The 19,997-nt window shown below is 33.0% G+C and overlaps 1 long non-coding RNA gene across 2 annotated transcripts in view; it reads right to left on the bottom strand.

Annotated features, from left to right (window-relative positions):
• Positions 1-3,952: 3,952 nt before the first annotated feature.
• Positions 3,953-19,997, bottom strand: part of LOC150086079 (uncharacterized) — a 37,007-nt gene continuing 20,962 nt past the window's right edge. The window contains exons 2-4 of one of the 2 annotated variants that reach the window (XR_016546989.1): positions 17,633-17,794; positions 12,481-12,509; positions 3,953-4,830 (exon numbers count right to left, since the gene is read on the bottom strand). This is a non-coding gene — a long non-coding RNA (uncharacterized LOC150086079). The remainder of the gene's footprint in view (positions 4,831-12,480; positions 12,510-17,632; positions 17,795-19,997) is intronic. The other variant, XR_016546990.1, reaches the window with a different exon arrangement.

Here is a 19,997-nt window from a genome sequence, read left to right as displayed (position 1 = left end):
GGAGTGGACCAAAAGTTACTCACAAATGCATGAAATTTGTATATGATGGTTCTGCTCCTGAATACCAGAATCCACAGTAGGTGATCCCTGCATGGGATGACTTGTGGAAATGACAACTCCAGAAATGTGCCAAAAAATTGAAGTGTTAGGCAGGATATACACATTAAAGTGTCTATGATTGCTAAAGAATGTAATATTTCTGAGGCGTAAGTGCTGACCATACTCTATGAACACTTGGCCATGTGAAAGGTCATTTCCCTTCAGAAAGAGTGCATGGCTCAAAATTGTGAAAATTTACACATGCATAATGCAGATCCAAAGGTTTCTTTCATGAATTGTAACTAGTTGTGAAATGTGGATTCAACACCAGGATCTGGAAACAAAACCTACATGTAATGAAAACATCATAGATCACCATTCAAAAAATTTAGGGCACAGCTCTCTGCCTGAAAAATCATGGTCACCATTTTTTTGGGTTATGGAAGAAACTGTTTTGATAGACCAGATAAGAAAACTATTGCTAGAAATAGTTTTCTTATATTGTCGATTGTTTTCCTGTGTGATGAAAACAATTAATGGATATGCCTATGCCACTCTTCTCAAAAATTTTAGAGGGGCCATAAAGGAACAGAGAAGGGGCAGTTGCAAATAACTTTGAGAGGAGTTTCAAAATTTTTAAAAAATTTTCATGTTTTAAATTTTATTGTTATTTGTTTATATCCAATGAAACAGTTTTATTTCACTAGACATAACAGAATCTTACAACTTACAAAGTTTTAAGATTCTATTATTATGTTATTTGATATGTGGATTAAAATTTAATTATTAAAAGTAGTGGTATATTTATTTCTTGCCCAATTCTAACCCAAAATGAAATCATTACTTTTATTTATGCAGCACAGGGGGTTGCACCAGTTCATATATCATTTTAGGGGTCACGCTATCTCCAAGTTTGAGAACCCCTGCACTAACTGAAATGACTGCCTTTTTTTTTTTTTTTTTTTTGTGCTTTGGATGGTAGTTTTTATGTAAATTTTAGCAGTTTTTCAATTCTTGCCACTTTAGATTTGTGGTGATGTTATAGTTTTTTAATTTGTCATATAGGGTGGGTTTATTTTTCTGGATGATTATTTCAAAAGTTGCAGACCAGCTTATCAAACCGACAAGCCCTTGAGATTTAGAGTTCTGGGTAGACTGAGTATATTTCACTGAATTCACCAAGCGAGTTCCAATTCCAATAAATATCATTTTTTTTTATGGAGCCTAGGCTTGGTTAATATTGGTTAATATCAACATAGGAAGCATTTCATACAATAAATAGTTTTGAAAAATTGATTTCCATTTCTATTTGGATACAGGATGCAAACTAGATCACCATATTGTGAATATTTTCAAATATTTTATGTAAAATTTAAATCCATAAGCTATATAAGTTTTACCCATTGCTAATACTATCATAGTAAACTATAATATACAAATGTATAACATTTGCCGCCCAAATACTGGGATTAGTGAATGTTTGAAATGGTTTCTAATGGTACCAAAGCAGTAGCTAGCAACTTTTCAAGTGGGGTAAGCATTCACCCTAATTAGTACCTAGTGTGTCATTAATAAACTTTAAAATAAAAAGATCTGTATATTAAAAAAAAAAAAAAAAAAAAATTGACAGTATTTTACAAGAATAAGTATACACAATGTGTGTGCTGTACTGTGCATGTGTTACAAATTTTAGAATGGCACCTTATTGAAATAATTAAACAAAAGACATTTGATTAGTGTTTTTCAACCAGTATTCCACAAGCATTGTCCAGCTGTTACACAAAATGTTCCACCAAATATCAAATATTTAGCAATTACCTGGATTTCAATATTTTTATGCACTTCCAAATAAAAAGAAAATATATTTGATATATCTCTACTAAAACAAATTCTCCTGAAGTAATCAAAATTTCATTTCTGAAAATTATTTATTTTGCCGATGAAGGCATGGCAAAGGATTTTTTTTTTTTATGCTGGAAGTGAATGAATGAAATAGTTTATGTAAATATGATTTCCTACCAGCACTGAATACTTTATATAGTGTTTCACGAAGTTCTTACTTTTTTCCAAATTGTTGAAATGGGTAAGACATTCCATTTTGGGCAATGGAATTTCATTCTCTTAATTCAAAAAAAGGCTGTAAAGCACTGCTTTAGATCATTATTTTACCTACTTTCCAAAAATAAAAAGCTAGCTTATAAGATCACTGCATTTGTCTGTGTGCATCCATATATAATAACTTTTGTGTTTACATTATAGCATGATCTAATACTAAAAATAGCAAGAACTTTTAAATATTGGATTAATAAGACACTAAATAGAAGTCATGAGCTCTAATTATAATCAGTACTTTTTAATGAGTTATTCAAATTACAGAAAAGGCAAGGAAATAGGATACCTTGACAGGGATGTTTTTATTTTGTCTACCATCTTGAACAAGATGATATTATCAAAATCAAATATATAGTTTTTCTTTTGTATCATTCTATTATTAGTCCCACTCATTTAGACTCTTAATGCTTGCATTTATTGTCCATTCCAAACCAATTTACAATGTTGTTAGGGAATCTGGTGGGTATTTTTATTTCGAGCAGACATTTCAGAATACCAAAATAGTTTCCATTACTGACCCCATGAAAAAAATTGCAAAATATGCTCCTTTATTTTTAGTTAGAACTTGATTTATTATAAGTTCAATTTCAAGTGTTTAACTTTTTTTTTCAAATATCTTGTCATTTTAACTATATTTAGCACTTAGTTATATCAGACATAATATACAGGGTGTTTCAATTAACACTTGCTGTTTGCTTTTTATGGAGGGCAGAGACATTTTTCAGCCATCTTTTAACCATGGCTGAATTAGTCAGCTGCAGGCAAATGTTGCTTGACAAAAAAAAAAAAAAAAATGCACTTTTTATTCTGTCAACTTGAAAGAAATTTGTTCTCAAGTCAGATGGTTTTCCTTCCATGTGAATTAAAAACCCCATGATGCACATATGTGTGTTATGATCAGTTAACATGTTAAAAAGCGCCAAGGTCTATTCCACTCATTTTTAGATTTAGGCTATTTGTCATCTGAACCTTTTTTGTCATAATTGGGATAAAATTTTTAAATTTGGAATAAGTATTCCCATTTAGTCTTCATGTTCCTAAATTAAAATTTTACCTAATCAGATGTTTTTTTTTTTTTCTAATTGGGAGAGTTGTTTTCCATTCTTGGTTTATTCTAGAAACATTGTCAGTGTACTTCTAAAAAGAGTGTAAACCATTTTATTTTAAGAACAAAAAAATATTATAACACAATGGTCATAGCATACAGAGACATGATGAAAACACATGTGTACTGAAGAGTGAACATTGCATACAATCATTATTCTAGCTGATTTGTTCTTCAAATCAAATTGGTTGTCATTTCTTTTAGAAGTGCAGCAATGATATTTTTAGGCTAACTAGGGACGGAAAACTTTTGCACTGATAAAAAAAAATCAGTTGATTAGGCAGAATATCTTAAAATCTAAAGAGTAATATCTAGTCCAATTTTAAACACAAATCCAAAAATTTCAGCCCAATTATGACAAGAAATTCAAAAAAAATTCAAATAGCCATAGCTCTGTGACCATTCATAATCAGGCACATTTATATAAATTTTTGCATTGCTTTGAAATCCTTATATTTCACATGTTATGAAATATCTGTGTGAATTGAGCACTATTAAAATTTACTGGAAATGGTGATTGTGAAATTTGAAATCAACAAGTGTTATTGTTTTTTTAAAAGTGTTTATATAATATTTATTCTTTAGAAAGATCCTCTGTGGTCAGTACTTTTATATTTGGTTGTGCCTTCCAGTTCTTTGATCACATATGTAATGTGTAACAAGAAGTTTGAAGGGGGTGTATTTTACTAATTGCAATCACATTAGAAGTAAAATTTTATTAATTACCACCAAATTTTTTTTTTTCTCTCTTTAAATACAAAAGTGGAAGTGAAATAAGAGATTCTAATTACAGTACATAGAATAAGTACAGATTTTTATGTTGTACTTGCCAGTAGACATATGCTGTACTTAGTATTACACAACTCTTAAAATACACATACTAATATTTAATATATTTAGACTACATGACAACGTACATTTAAATCAAAATGAACACAAGAGGAATAAAGTAAACTAAACTTTGAAATTTTTACATAACATTAATGCAGGTAATGAAGAAAAAATTGGTAATCCACATGTTATGTGGGATCTTGATGCACACACAATCTGCACAAGATGCTCAATCAAGTGTCAAGTTGTATGTAAATTTTAGAATTCTGGCTGTAACATTTTTCAAAATAGATTTTCCCTGTTTTAAACAAATTTATTGGAGATGGTGTTTTATAAGTATGTTTTTCATATTAATCATCAATTTTGTTATTTTAAAAATATATATTAATTAGTTTAAAAAGTAAATATAATTATATAAAATTGAAAGAAACAGACCAGAATCCCAAAATGATTATGAGGGAAACCATTTTGTGAAGGCAGGGTGACAAAAGGCAAAGAATTAGATTATGAGGTATTCTGGAATAGTGATTCATCTTACATTTTTTTTTGAATAATTTCTTAAAATCCATATATATACAGTTATAATCTATATGTACAGTTGACTACAGGAACATTGTGGGTGGCATAGAATGGGAAATAGCACTTTTTTTTTTTCTTTTTAGCATTTAGGATTATATTGGATACATGATGTATGATTATGTCCCACTTCAGCTCTTTACCATGGCATCCTCTCAGAAGTGATGCTGTAAGAGAAGAGCAAAAAAAAAATCATTAAAAAGCACACTCTTAAGTTTATTTTGAGCCTTAACCAATTTAAAAAAAAAATAGGTTAGAGCCAAAATAAACTTACATCAATTTTCAAAGTATTTTTATTATTAGATATTTACAGGCTTTTGTGTTTAACTGGAAAATGGAAGTTTTTTTGTTTTTTTTTTTTACCCCAAATTGAACTGATTTGTGAAGGGTACCTCTTTAAGCTTTTCTTATATATATTTTTTCTTTTTCTGTTATTATTGCTTCATCCATTACACTGCAGAAGTTTAAGTTTTCTTGGTTTCATTTCATCTCCCCAAAACACTTTCACCTCCACAATGATCTGCAAATGAAATTCACTATATTTCAGTATAATGAATTTAAAGACACAAGATCTCGTTTAAGCAGTGGTTGGTATCTAGATAACTGATCCACTGCCTCACTGCAATAGACATAAGCACTTTTGCTGTTTAATTGATATTTTGTTTTTATGAAGTCAGTGGGGGGGAGTAAAAAAGGAAACTGACCTGAATACAGCATTTATTTTTCAGCATTCTGAAACCTGTATAAAAAGATGTCAGTTGTTCACGTAGCTGTAATGTATATAGTTTTCAAACTTCACATTATTAGGAAACCTTTGCCTCCATGTTTAAATGGAACAAACAAATGGAAATTGCTAGGTGTTAGGTCAGGATTGCAGGCAGAATGAACAAGGAGTCTCCAACTCATTAATAGTCTCTAAGGTTAAACATGCTCCTTGCACTTTCAAAAACAGCAGTATTCCATTTGTTGATTAGACTGTTTTCTATGAATTGAGGCACTAGGTCTTTCAGACATGTGCAGTATGATACAGTATTTATTGTACCTCCTGGCTTTTGCAAATGCAGATGAAAAATGTCATGACAGTCCCATAAAAGTCACAGCACCATTACCTTTTCTGCTGAAAGCATAGCCTTTTTTATTAGGTGTAAAACAGGGTGCTTAAGGCATTGATGCATGAACTAGGTTTTAAAATGGTAAAACTACTGTTCTATTTCTATGTGGAAGCTGAAAATGATATATGTCACTGGTATGTACCCACTGTTTTATTATTATTTTTTTTTTTATGCAGAAGGTGGACAATTGAAGCAGTGGGATAAGTGTATAAAAGTTTTAGTTGATTATAAAAATAAGTGAGTTTCCTTTTCCCCCCCCCCCACCTTGTTACTGACTTTTCATTATATTTCAGCCAAATTATTGCTTGCTTGAACTTCCATTTAGTTTAATATAAAAAAAAAAAAACTGCATTATTTTTCTATCTGGGAAATTGGGTTTCCTCCTCTGGCAGCAGACTTTGGTATCTGCTCACTTATGGCATCATTATCTATGAGTAATTAAAATGACTAAAACAGAATATTTAATTGCAATATAAAATATATGGTGGTGCCAGGGATTTAAAAATATATATTTACATACATGTATGCATACAAATACAACTACATATATAATTAAATCATTACATTACACTGATACATAAACACATAAGGCATTGAGGTTTTCCTGTAGTGGCAGGGCAGGACAAGCTTGGTCAACCAATTGCATTTGGATTGATTCATCTGCATCAGTTTTCTTCCCAGAACATTGACTCAGATGAGTGGTCGGTGATAAAAATGATATCACTTTTAATTGTGAATAACATCATGAAGAAGGCAAATCCATTATTCATTGAAAACTCAAATCATCATTATTACTGCTGTTTCAGGTTTTACTGGATGTGGTGAAAGGACAAAATTTTTAAATAAACTAGATTATTTGTATCAGAATGTTAGAGAAAACACTATGGGTAAGAATATTCTAGAAGTGATCACACAGTCCTTAGAAGATGAAGAAAGGTTGCATTTGTTTAAGGTAAAGGCCTGGGTCTTAATTTCAGTGAAGGGGAGAATGACAGTACTACATACAACACTATGTACCACATACAACATTTACCTTCCCTCTGCAAATAGCAGAGGGAAGGTGAATGCATTAGAATTATAGAATATTTTTAAAGCAACAGTCAATGATGAAGTCATAAGTGCATGAAGTGCACCCAACAGATGAAACCATAAGTGCATATGCAGGTGACCTCTGCTTAATGCTGATAATTTCCGGAAAAACAGAACGCTAAGTGAATCCATGCTAAGTGAGCGCCACATTTCCATAAGGTAACATATGTATCTGTGAGTTGCAGTCAGTGCCATAGGATATTTCCTAATCAATAATAAACGGTAGTGAAAAGATGCACAAATGTTGGTCAAAATATTTAATATTCAAATATTTGTGCATATAAAATATTCTGCATTACGTGCATATATAATTATGTGGTAACTACTTATGTATCAAAATTAAACTTAAAATTCCAATTAAAATCATGAATTTAATTGATCTAAATTGATTTAATTTAATTGATGAATTTAATCATGAAAAATGTGTCTATTTTGGGTTGTACTTTGGCCCTCTTCCTGGTAAACTAAAAGGGGTTTAAATTTTAAATCCTCTGCAGTGTTACCACCCAACAATAAAGTCAACCGATCCTTCGCTGCTTTGAAACCTGCCATGTTTTTTTCTTCTTTCAATATGAAACTTCTTTTAGGCATTCATTTTCACAAAAGTCCTGCTTCATCTATGTTAAAACTTGTTGAGAAGTATAACACATAATAACCCTCTTCAATAAAACAAGTTCTTTTTTGAAAGTTTCAGCTCCTTGATCTGCACTTGCAGCCTCTCCCTGGATTTTAAATCTATTCAACCAGCCCTTACTAGTTTTAAATGGTTACACATTTTTTTAGGTGAGTTTTCTTCAGATCATCATATAGGCTAATCTCTCTCTCTCTTTTTTTTTAATAATATTTAACTTAACTTAATTCTGCATTTGGATATTATGTTCAATAAAATTAGTTTAAATGTCTCCATTTCAATCCTAATAGCTGGCCTAGCCCTAGTTGCTTGCAGTGGAACAGCTGTCTTTCCTGCTGCTAAAATTAAATAATTGTTCTTACAGTTAAACTTGCGAGTCCTAAATTATGGCAGACATCTGCTTGTTGTTGACCAGAATCGATTCGCTTCAAAACGTCTAATTTAATTTTCAAATTCAGTCTTAGTTTTCGTAACGTGTCCAGATGTTGCTTTTTTAATTCTTATCTGCCATTATTAACTCTTCGAAAATGTAACTGCGTTGGCTGCATTAATTATGATACAATGTTCGAGTAAACTGTCTGTTACGCACAATGTCTAATACTGTACTGAATGATGACTAGACTTCGGATAAATGCATATAACGCAAATATACAAGCAATATACTTGATCATTTTTTAAAACGTTGATCTTGGAACTACATAACAAGTCACTGTATTGCAATTAAATTAGCATGCAAGAAAATTTCACTGAGTGTGGGAAAATTTCTTAAGTCAGCGTGGGAAACATTTTAATGCTGTTTTGCTATTCATTTTCGAGCTATCAACTCCATCAAATGAAACGTTTTCGTTAAATATAACAAAAATGCAATCTGTACACTGGTAAAAGAGCATTATAGTAATTTATGACAGCATTATAGCGAATCAGTGTAAAGTGAAGCTTTTTTTTAAACAAGGGCCTGCTGTATATCCAAGGTTCCCAAACTTTTATAGCTTTTCCCCCTAACATATTTCACCTTCCCCTTCCAGGACAAGTGCAGCAAAATAAACTGTCATAAAATTTACCTATATGTATATACTTTGAAAAATTAATATGTGCTTCCATACATATATTCTTGAATATACTGAAATAGCTTCATACCTGGACTACTGGAATGGTTTGTCTGTATTTTATTAAAAATGAAAAAAAAATTTTTGTAAAAACATGTACAGCCTCAAAAAAACTAAGTGTCCCTGTGGCATGGCACTTATTTTTTTGAGAGTGATTGCATGTTATTTGAGAGGGTATGCTACTACACTTTGGCATATATTAGAGGTTTCCAAAGAACCTCTGATATACACCATTAAGAAAATATAGTCTCCTCAGTCTTCAACCCGTACATGATATTAAATACTATAGGTTTTTGCATTTTGTGTTTTCATTAAAAAAAAAAATGGCATGAGGAGAGTGCCGAAATAGATGAATAGTCTGATAAGAGTAGAAAAAGATGCCATGGGAAAGTTACAGAGCAACACAAAGCACCAAAGTCTATAATAGTTACAAATTGATTTGTAACAGTACCACTGAAAAGGTTAGGCTGGCAAAGACTAAGTATGAGAGAAATTACTGGCTAAGAAAGCAAAGGACATGGATAAGGGGTTTTTTGTATGTACAAATACAAAAGAAAAATCTCTATCTGATCTTTATGTAATGGGTATGGAAAAGTCTTAGATAACCCAACTGATGAACATGTACTTTGCTTTGATCTTTAACTGAAAGACCTTCACAGTGGGAGAGGCTGTGCAAATGAGACTAAACAGTACGAAATTAAATACTGTACTGAAATTAAAAAGGATTGAACCATTGAGGTTATGAAGGCACCATTGGACTTGAAAGATAGAGATTCCTTCAGATTGATTTTTTTTTTTTTATAAATGCATCAAACCTGCATTTAAATATAATAGCTTCTTTACTTGATTTTTAACTTACTTATTTTGTGATTGCATAACATTTTTTAAATGGTGTTTTATATAATGTTAAATTTTAAGTGCATGGTCACCATTTGAAAAGTATATTCAGCAACTTTCATAACCACTAGATGACGTTCACTGTTAACTCTGACCTGTGAGCCACTTTTTCTTAATACTAATTTAAAGAATCTAGTTAGAGATTCAAATTATGCTTGGTTTCTCAGGATGTACTGAATACACACTGTGAACCATTTAGAAATACATACTGCTTAGTGCATTTTTTATGACCTCCATTTGCTTTACAAGTTGCACAAGATTATGGTAACATTTTTTTCAGTAATACAGCCACACAGGCTGGACAGCATACTTCAATTTCTTGGTTGTGGATTGATATGCCCAGAGACACAAAAGTAGCATTGCTGCCTTCTCTCATACCATATGGAAAAGATGGGGAATTTGATTCCTTTCACTGGATTAAATTGAATTTATGGCCACGACAGTCTGTCTTGGGTAAGGGTTATATGGTTTTTCTCCCAGAAACTTGTTTTTCATCATCCAGAACAAACTGACCATAGAAGACACAAAATTTACAGACATCTTATGACCTTAGTTGCAGCACAAATTCCAGAAAACTCAATGCAGTAAAAGTCTGCAGTAATCAGTAAACCCACTGGCTTACAGATAACTTGCATACCATAACACTTCTAAGCTGGCCTACAATGGGTCTGCAGCTTCATTGTACTAGATTCTTGGTACCCTGCAGGTGTGTCTGTCACCTGTTGACAATGGTGATGTGATAGAGTGCTTATCACATCACCTGTAGGAAACCCTAGTTAATGGATTATAGTGCAAACACTAATAAAAGTTATAATAGTGATAATAGATAGCAAATGACAATTAGAATAATCAAAAAATTGGTTTAAAATATGCAAAATTAAATGAAAAGACTAATGCAGTATAATAGATTAATTTAAGGAAAAATTCATGATAAAAAAACTTAAGACAATGAAAATTCATAAAACACAATCAGCCAGATTTAGCATATAGCATCAAAATATAAAATAAATACAGGTAAAGATCAAAACATTAAATAAAAAAATTTAATTATTTGGGCTTGGGATTGCAATCAATGAATACCCAAATCTTAATTGGTATTGTGCTAGTAATTATACTGCAGAACTTTCTCTGTTTCAAGGTAAATGAAAGTACTTCCCCACGTGATTTATATTCAGAGTGGAGGTAAAGATGTATAGACCTCAATGATTGTAACTGAAAGTTATGAGCTCAATCAGTAATCTCAAGTAAAGTTTTCCATCCAAACTGAACTTTTCATGTTCAGATATATGATACTTGGGTCTTCTATGAATGTCTCTTCTGTAGCAGTGTCTCATAGTTCAGTTGTGCCCTAGAGTACTGTGGAATTTTGGGGCCCTTCTTGCTACAAAATTTTGTGTATTTCCCTTTTTTGGGCACAGCCTATGTGTAAATGTGCTACCCTCATGCAAGTCTCACCTGACATGCACTAGTGTCTGGTGAGGGTTGCATGACCTTTATCTCTTAAAAAAAACTAGCAAAAACAGGAAACTGACCAAATGAATATATTCTGTTATGTTACCTTGTAGCTTTAATGCCCACTCCACAGTCTGAGCATCTCACATAGTAGATTAATCCTCTGCATAAAAAAGATAATGAAATCAAACATGTAATAATGTACTGGAACTTTATGTCCAGACATTGCACACATTGAAAATATGGTAATTGCGTGATATCTTGGCAGGACACTACGAGACACCAGCTTCCAGCAGCCAATATACTGTGGCTATAAATTTATCAACCCAAGAAGAGGAAATAGCCTGGATGAATTGCATCAAAGATATGGCAAGGATAACCAAACCTGCTTGGTCCAACCTCATCTTATTAATTACAGCATCTCTCTCAGAATGTGCACTCGCATGTGCCAGATACTATGCTATGCTACTGTAGTCCACGTGTGTTGAAATAACATTAAGCAGCTTTGAGCTGCCATACATTTTGCACTGACTGCATTTTCTCAGCCATTGAACTAATTTTGATACATTTTGATGTTGTGCATGACCATACCAACATGACTACTATTTTGTATTGGTATTAGTAGTAGCAAATAATATAAGAAAGCAAGCTTATACAGTATCAGCCAAAAAAAATTGACATTTTGTCTAGTTCTTCATAGAATTTATTCAAGCTACTCATTTCCACAACACCAGATGGAAGTTTATTTCAACAATCAGCAACCGACTGGCTAAAGGCAACTTTCCACACATCTATCCTGCAACCATCCTCAATTTGAATTTATGCCCACCTTGTGTATAGTCTGAGCAAGAGGAAGGATGCAATCAGCATTGATATTGCCACTCACCCTCTAAATAACGTAAGCTCTCTGTCACACTATGTGGGAAAGGACTGGATTTAATACCTGTTGCTTACTGGCCAAAGTTGAAAAAATACTTCCTAACAAGATGGTAGGAAGTTGTATTTTTTTTTTTTTGTGACATTGTGTCTGTATCAGATGAGAATCGCATAGCTTTTTCTACCATGCCAGAAACGGTGATTTTCCCAACCCACAAAACAGAAAAGCTGACCGTAGAATAGCAGAAATTTACAGACATATATCTCAAGACCTGAGCCACCTTGGCATAAACTCTAAAGAATCAATCATCTCATTGGCATTCATATCATACAGTATTCAGAATCATTTGGCGATGCGGCTTGAATGTTCTAGCCCAGTTTCTTATTTGTTTTAACAAACAAGAAATTGTAAATGAATTGCCACAGAAATCTGTAAGCATATATAAGCAGCCAAGAACACATCAGTATTTAGTAGAACATTTGATTTTTCTTGCACAGGAGTAATATAAATTATCTAGTGAGGGTAGCAGCAGATATCTGTAAGAGTAAGTTACAACAGATTAGCACAATGAAATATTTAAGTCACTTATTTAAGGAGCATAAATTTATTTAACCAGATTTGAATATTTCTTGAAAAAAATTTTTTATACTCACATAGTTGGCTTTCTTCTCTTTTTTTACATCTATAAAATAGAAAGTGGTATTACATATTACAAAGAATTTTTATTGGTTGAGTAATAAGTGTTTAGTTGAGTAATTAACAGTTTTTAAGAAAATATAAATGTACAGGTTAGTGTGAATGCATCATATTAGTACACAGCAAAAACTCTAAATTTGCAAGAACGGCATCATTTAAGTTAAGTCTCATATTGTGAATTCCTTCACAAGTTACCATGATAAGGAGAAGACATTGTTACTGAGTTGACAGCAAAAATTGGATTCCTATCACAGTTTAGGTGTGTGTATGATGTTCAGAATTATTATAATAAAAGGGCGAAGTAAGCCAAGTGCATAACTAAATTCATGTGAGTACGGATGTAGCAACCTGTGGAGATAGCATGGTGCTGGAGTTCTTTCTGGGTTTGTAAGGTGGTTTTGCTAATTTCCCTTGCTTTCTCTGACTGTTATAACAGGGAAGTAGATCAGCACTACAGAAAGGAGAATAATCTGCCAGATTGAGTTACAGCTGGCTTCATACAATGTTGCAAACACTCCCTTGGGTTTAAGAAACAAAGTTATGCTTCATCCATTCCATATCAAATTGGGATATAAAACAATTTGTTAAAGCATTGGATCCTCAAGGTGAGGCCTTCAAGCACATAATATCTGTTTCAAAACTTGGTAGATGCAAAAAGGGAAAGGTATATTTATTAGTCTACAAATTAAGCAGATGTTAGCTTTGTAAGAACTGGAAAACAAAGTGACTGATGCTGAGTGAAATGCCCAGCAATCATTTCACCTTGTAGTGAATCTCCTGCTTGGTAATATTAAGAGTGAAAATTACAAAGAACATGTTGGCAAGTTGATTGAAAATTATAGGAAACTGTGATGCACAATGCCAATCAAGTTCCATTATTTATACTCTCATCTGGATTTCTTCAGAGAAAATCTTGGCAATGTTAGTGAAGAGTAGGGGAAAAGACACCACCAGGGCATACAGTCAATGGAGAAGAGGTAACAAGGAAGGTGGGATGAAGCTGTAATGAGTAATTATATCTGGTTCTTCGTTTGAGATGTACTATTGCATATTTACTTTTATTTAATTTCAGGACAAAATATTCAAAATCAACATACTCAAATTCATAAAGAAATGCCATGAAGTGTAGGTAAACAGAATCATTTTGAAATGTTGTTACATGGTGTAATCATCCAAATTTCATGTAAAGTGTCCACCTCATGCTTTTTTTAGAAGCCTTCAAGTGCACAGGCTGATTGTAAATAGCTATACCTATAATCCTCCCTCTCAGTGTGGAATCCAGAGCGTTTACACTGGGGGGGGGGGGGGGGGGGGGAAGATGTAAACTTTGGGGGATACATGTAGTATATGTGTATATTTTTATTATTATTTAATATTTACAATATATGTATATGTTACAAACAAATCTGTATATTTATGCATAAATATAAATATATAGATTATGCATATTTATACATATTTATGAATGTTATAATAAGAATATGAGAAAACAAAAGGAAATACTTATTATTTAACATCTAATTACTAATAGTTCACAAAAACCACATTACTGATAATAATCACAGTTTAATATGAAAATCAACGATTAAAATTCACAAAAAAAAAAAAAAAAAATATATATATATATACAAATTATAATCAAACATGCAAGTACTGTATTGTAATAATCTTATTCTTCTTTGCTTTTTCTTTGCGTGTGTATCAATCACTTCATTTATTAATTTTTCCAATAACTCATTCGGGCCCTCTAAGCTTATCTTCATGCAGTCTTGCAATCTTAAGATTATAAAATGTATTGTTTATAAGCTGCGACCAAACCGTCTTGTTTGTGGTATACAAAGGGTGAATAGCCACAAGTAGACTCTTGCTGTGAAAAAAAATAAATAAATAAAGGGAATGTGAAAACAATAAGGCGAAACTGCTGACGATTGAATTAGTGGCTGCAATAGACTCCCCTCTCTGCCCAGACATTTAGCCTTTCCCTGAAAGCCGCAGGACACTTTATAATTACAATAGCATCTGTCAAGAACCAATTCAGGCGAACCTATTTGTGGCCTGTGATCTTGTTAGCAATATGCAAACAAAGAATTAGTCGCAAGTAGACCGTTTGTGCAAAACATTATCAAGAGATGGTTTGTGTGAAAATAAAGGGAACCTGAAAACCATAAAACGAAAATGTGGACACTTGAAATAGCGGCTTTTAGTTACAATTAGTGCAGTCAGAAATATTGCCGATTTAATTATTTTGATAATTTCGTGTCTTTTGAATTTTTGCGATTTATTTTCGCCGTGTACCACACTTAGTTGATGTGATTTTTCGTGTTGTGATTTTTGACATAAATTTATTGAATTAGTGTTTTATAATTACAACATTGTGTAAACTGATAATATGGCCCCTAAAGAGTGCAGTAAGAATAAAATTTCAATTAAAAATAAACAAAAAATGTGCCAAAAATTTCAACGTCTACGGTCTTTTAACCGAATATTAAAATAAAAATTACTGTTTTTCACCGGGGGGGGGGTGTTTTATTCCATCGGGGATGAAACTCACCCCCCTGGATTCAACATTGCTTCCTCTACACTGCCTTTTACCTCGGTATAATTTTGCGCTTGCCTTAGCACTTGTTTCACAAAAAAATAAGGAAAATAAAGAAGCAACACTAATTTGCTAAAAAAAAAAAAAAAAAAAAGTTGTGTACTGCACAGTATTAGTCAACAGCACCGTTTCCTATTTTTAGAAAATTTATGATAAATTCCGGGCCAGTAAATAATGCCAACTGCTATTTATTAATATCGCATTTACAGTCACTTGTAATATGACACAGTTTTCGCTTCAGAACACACGTTTCTCATGGCCGCGTGATCATTTAAATCGGTCGACCAAATGTTTTGCTTTATTTTATTCATAAACCTTTCTTTCGCTCTAGTCTCACTATTTATTATAATTTCATGTTACAGCATAGTAATGATAATATCACAAAAGTGTCCGAAAGTACTACTAAGAATAGCTGCTAAAGCATCTGTGTCCTGTTTCAGAGAAAATGGAGCTGTGCACTCCACGTGTGTCAAGTCACCTCATTTTGTGATGCATTCCTGGCGCCTTCTGGTGCTACAAATTTAGAAACTTTGAAGCACTGCGTTCCTCATATGCCGCCTACTACTTGTACAGAAAGATTTTCCGAGGAAAGAGTTATAACCTTTATTTACAAAGATTAACACCCTACAGAAGATTTATGGCTTGCCCAAATAAAAAATAAAAAAACGAAAAGAAAAGAAACTTTAACAAGGATAGCAAATAAAAGCAAAATTCTACGCCTTTCGTTTCAAAGTTTTATTCGTGTCTGATATTTCCGATTATTAATTACCTGAAGTCGTAACGTAATAAATAGCAAATATATATAATTTTGTTAATAATTTTTTCCACTTTCTATAGTTTATTCTGTAAAGTTATGGAATTTGACAATTAAAATAATTTTCGATTTTTTAATTCCCGTTTTGTGAAAGTTGCAATTTCAGCATCTATCATTTATTTGCTTTCAAAAGGGGATAAAGTTACTACGTTACTTTGTTAAACACACTTGCAGAATTCTGTTGTTATTTATTATTAATAAAAATATTAAAATTTTTACGATAACTACTAATTAATGGAAAACTTTCTGATATTTTTTACTACAATATATCTCTATAGTGTTTGAGTAGTGCTTCCAAAGCGAAGTTGCTAAGTCACTCTAAATGTTCTGATTAATATGCACATACTCCAACTTGTATATATACATAAATATGAAAAGATTTAAAGAATTCAAGGTAGATTAATAAATGATAAGTATAACTGAGCATCTCAGCACAACTGAGAGGAGATTGATCATCTGAAGTTTCTGCTTAATAAGTTTGGAAAAGCTTCTTTTCTACTAAGGAAACTATCATTGGAGCCATAGGTCTATTGAAAAGTTCTTTCTTATATAGAAACTGAAGGATTCCGAGATTATCGCTATTCAGATTAAAATCTTAACGCAGTTGTTCCCAATCTTTTGTCACTCAAGTCACACTTTAAGTTAAAAGACGAATATTAACGGCACATCGGAATAGTGATTACCATTGAACTCAATCGAATTTTTCATAACCTTGAGGCACACTTGAAAAAGGTTGCGGCACCCAATATGCCGAGGGACACTGTTTGTTAATAACTGCCTTAACGAAATAAATTCCTGCTATAGCTTGGCCATTTGTTTACTTTTAGTTGGGATTCCGTACATGATGTGCAAATGCTGCCCTATTCAAATTCTTTTCTAAGCAGTCGAACTGTTAAAATATAAGTGCATTAATCTTACAATTTTTGGCCTTTCACATGGGACATCCTCGTGTATTCAGAGGTAGCAAAAGGGGATAGTGCTCATTTGTAAATCCTCAGTTCGAAAGATATTGCAATTTACAGCATCTGTTTAAGGATTTTAGACTAAATGGATTGAGATTAAATTCTCATTGCAATGGGGAATCCAATGTGCCTTTTGCTAAGTGCTCGGGGCCTGAGCTTGTTCATTTAATGCGAACTAAATAGTAACTTCCTGCATATAGTTTGTGGTGGAAATTTTAATTTTTTTATATACAAGTAATTACAATGGTTAAGATCATAAGTAAATATAGATGTGACCTTGATTCTTTCAATGAGTGGATAAATACGATGAGTCTAATCTTCAGAGAAATCGTTGTACAAAATAAAATTTCGCTGTGAATTATATTTCCGGGGTGCTGACATGATGTCATATGGCTGATGAGTATTTTGGAAAAGAGCAACGAAGTCCTTACATGACAGGTAACGTTTTTGGCACGTATCCAAACGACTAAGTCAGAAGGAAATGCAATACGGGCATAAGTGTGACACAGTCCACTGCATGTACATAATGAGGTACGTACGGAAGAGATAATCCAAACTCAAAGCTTTCATGTACTCGGCAGCCAATCCACTTAAACTGCTGTCGTCATCTTGAACGCAGGCTGAAAACAAAATACAGAAAGGAAGAAAAACTTCTAAAGAAACACTGCTTTAAGACATAACTGAAGCTTTTAATAGATACAGAGGAAATTCGCTCCTCGAATTTTTTGATGACTCACATGAAGCAGAAAACAAATGCTATTGCTGACAGGTTGAAGAAACTTTGCCATGATCACTCATCGATGTCTGAAACTATTTATGGGATGTTTCCAAGAGCAGTTAAAAATGTATCGGGACTTGCATAGCTGGTGGCCACTCAGAAAAGCCGACAATTTCTAGAACTGTAAAAATTTGCAAAATTACACCTTAATATTTACTGTTTAAGAAAATTATGATAACTAATTAATCATACAAAATCTTTACACACCGACATTCTGGCTGATTGAGTGGGTCAAGAATTTTGCAAAGTAGAAAGGAAATAAATAATATTAAAAAAAAAAAAAAAACAGTCTACTTCAAGTCAAACTTTCCAATTTTATTTACATTTGCTTTTCATGACAGAAAGATAGCCGTACAGAATATACAATATTAACAACGACAACAACAAAACATCTTTATTTAATACGGAAATGGCTAAACGACTTTTAGACATACAAGTGTATTGCATAAAGTCTATACATAGTAAGTCAACCGAAGTTAATTGCATGACATTTTACTTATATCTTATATTGTGAATGCCTTCATAACTAGATAATTTCACAACTGGATTGTCAGTCGTTATACCACCAGGCAACTACCCACCCACAGATCAAGGCCATTTCAGAGCTATCTGGCCCTAAAATGGCCGTCTGGGTGGTGGTATCCAGTGAAAATAAGTAACAACAATTTTCTCTATTGGGGAAGCGTTACAAGTATAAGGAACAGGCAACTCGTTGTGAAGGCATTCACATATGAGATGTGTATATGTATAGGTCGGCACCTAGAACGTCTGTTCAACTCCACCTAGTGATAGTAACAGTAATCGTGGCATGTGATGCAAGAAAGCAAACGTATGAGCTTATGTAGCATCGGCCAAAAAATATATATATATTTCACACAACCATTCCTTCTAAATGTTTGTCCAGTTCCTCCTTAAATTTATTTAACCTATCAACTTCCACAACGACAGATGGACTTTTGTTCCAGCAATTAACCACCCGCTGGCTAAAGGCAAATTTCCGCACATCTATTCTACAGCTGTCTTTCCTTAATTTGAATTTATGCCTCCTTAGGTTCGTAATCTGAACAAGTGGAAGAATTTCATCAGAATTCAGCGTGCTGAACCCATTCAACGCTTTAAACACCTCAATCAAATCACCGCGCAGGTGCCTAGTCTCCAGCCACTGCAATTTGCAGAACTTAAGCCTCTCTTGGTAAGAGGATCTCCTCATTCTCCTCACTAATCTTCTCTGTATAAGCTCAAGCAAGTCTACATCGTTCCTAAAATGAGGCCTCCAGACCTGTGCGCAGTACTCAAGGCGTGACCTGACCTGACCATTGCCTTATACAGACAGACAATCACCTCATTTTCCCTTTTTTGTGTCTTTGTGAAGAGCAGAATCAACTGTAAATGGGCCAGAAATGTGTTAGTGTAGGTTTGTGTGTGTGTTCTGTTGTTATGTTCTGGCCACTTGTCTACCCAGAAGCATCAGTCACCTGGACAGATGATTCTGGATACTCGTCCACACCACGGGAAGGTGGGCCAGTTCCAGTACGGCAAGTAATGTCTCAAAAGAGACTCTGACCCACCTAGTGATGCCAAAAGGTGGGCCAGGATCATCTGGGGCCCATTCCAGAGGAAAAGAAAGGGATATGAGATATAAATAAAATGATGCCATGTAATTAACTTCGGGAATGGCAAGACTAGATTCGATGTACTAATTTGTATGTCTAGTAAATTTCCGCGATCTGAGACTTTTAGCCCTAAATTTTTATTCAGCCCTAAACGACTTTTTTTAAAACCCTACAGAGAACTTTCCCGTAACATTCATATGATAGGTCAATCGCTTGATAATCTCACTGTATGATATTCGTCTCTTATTGGTTTATATTGATTGTGACTGATAGCTGTTGTCGATCAAGTTGTCATTACTAATATCCACCGTAAATTAAACTTTGAGTAACAACTTCTAAGATTTTTAAACCATTTTGGATAAATTAACTACATCTAACCTTACGTTTCCTAATAAAATTCTTGTTTAAGAGCTAACCATTAATTTTCTTATTTTGGGTAACCTAACTGTATCTAATATAGTTATGTTACCTTAATAAGGTTAAGTAACAACGGCAAATCCTTATGGTATCTACTTTACTTCATAGCGAAGTGTATGCACTATTACGTTTCCAAAATGTTCATTAAAAAATAACTTCTAATTATCCTATATTAGGTAACCTCACCTTAATAAGGTTAGGTCTAGAATAGGAGTTAGTTTTTAATTTACTGTTTATGAAACTTAATGTTATTGAATAACATTAGTTTACTTAAAATGGATTAAAGAAAAATAA

This window comes from Mastigoproctus giganteus, chromosome 5 (genome assembly GCF_048544385.1).
Source record: "Mastigoproctus giganteus isolate SK-2022 chromosome 5, ASM4854438v1, whole genome shotgun sequence".
Lineage (NCBI taxonomy): Eukaryota > Metazoa > Arthropoda > Arachnida > Uropygi > Thelyphonidae > Mastigoproctus > Mastigoproctus giganteus.
Note: the sequence above shows the minus strand (reverse complement) of the source record. Positions and strands in the feature narration are given on the sequence as shown.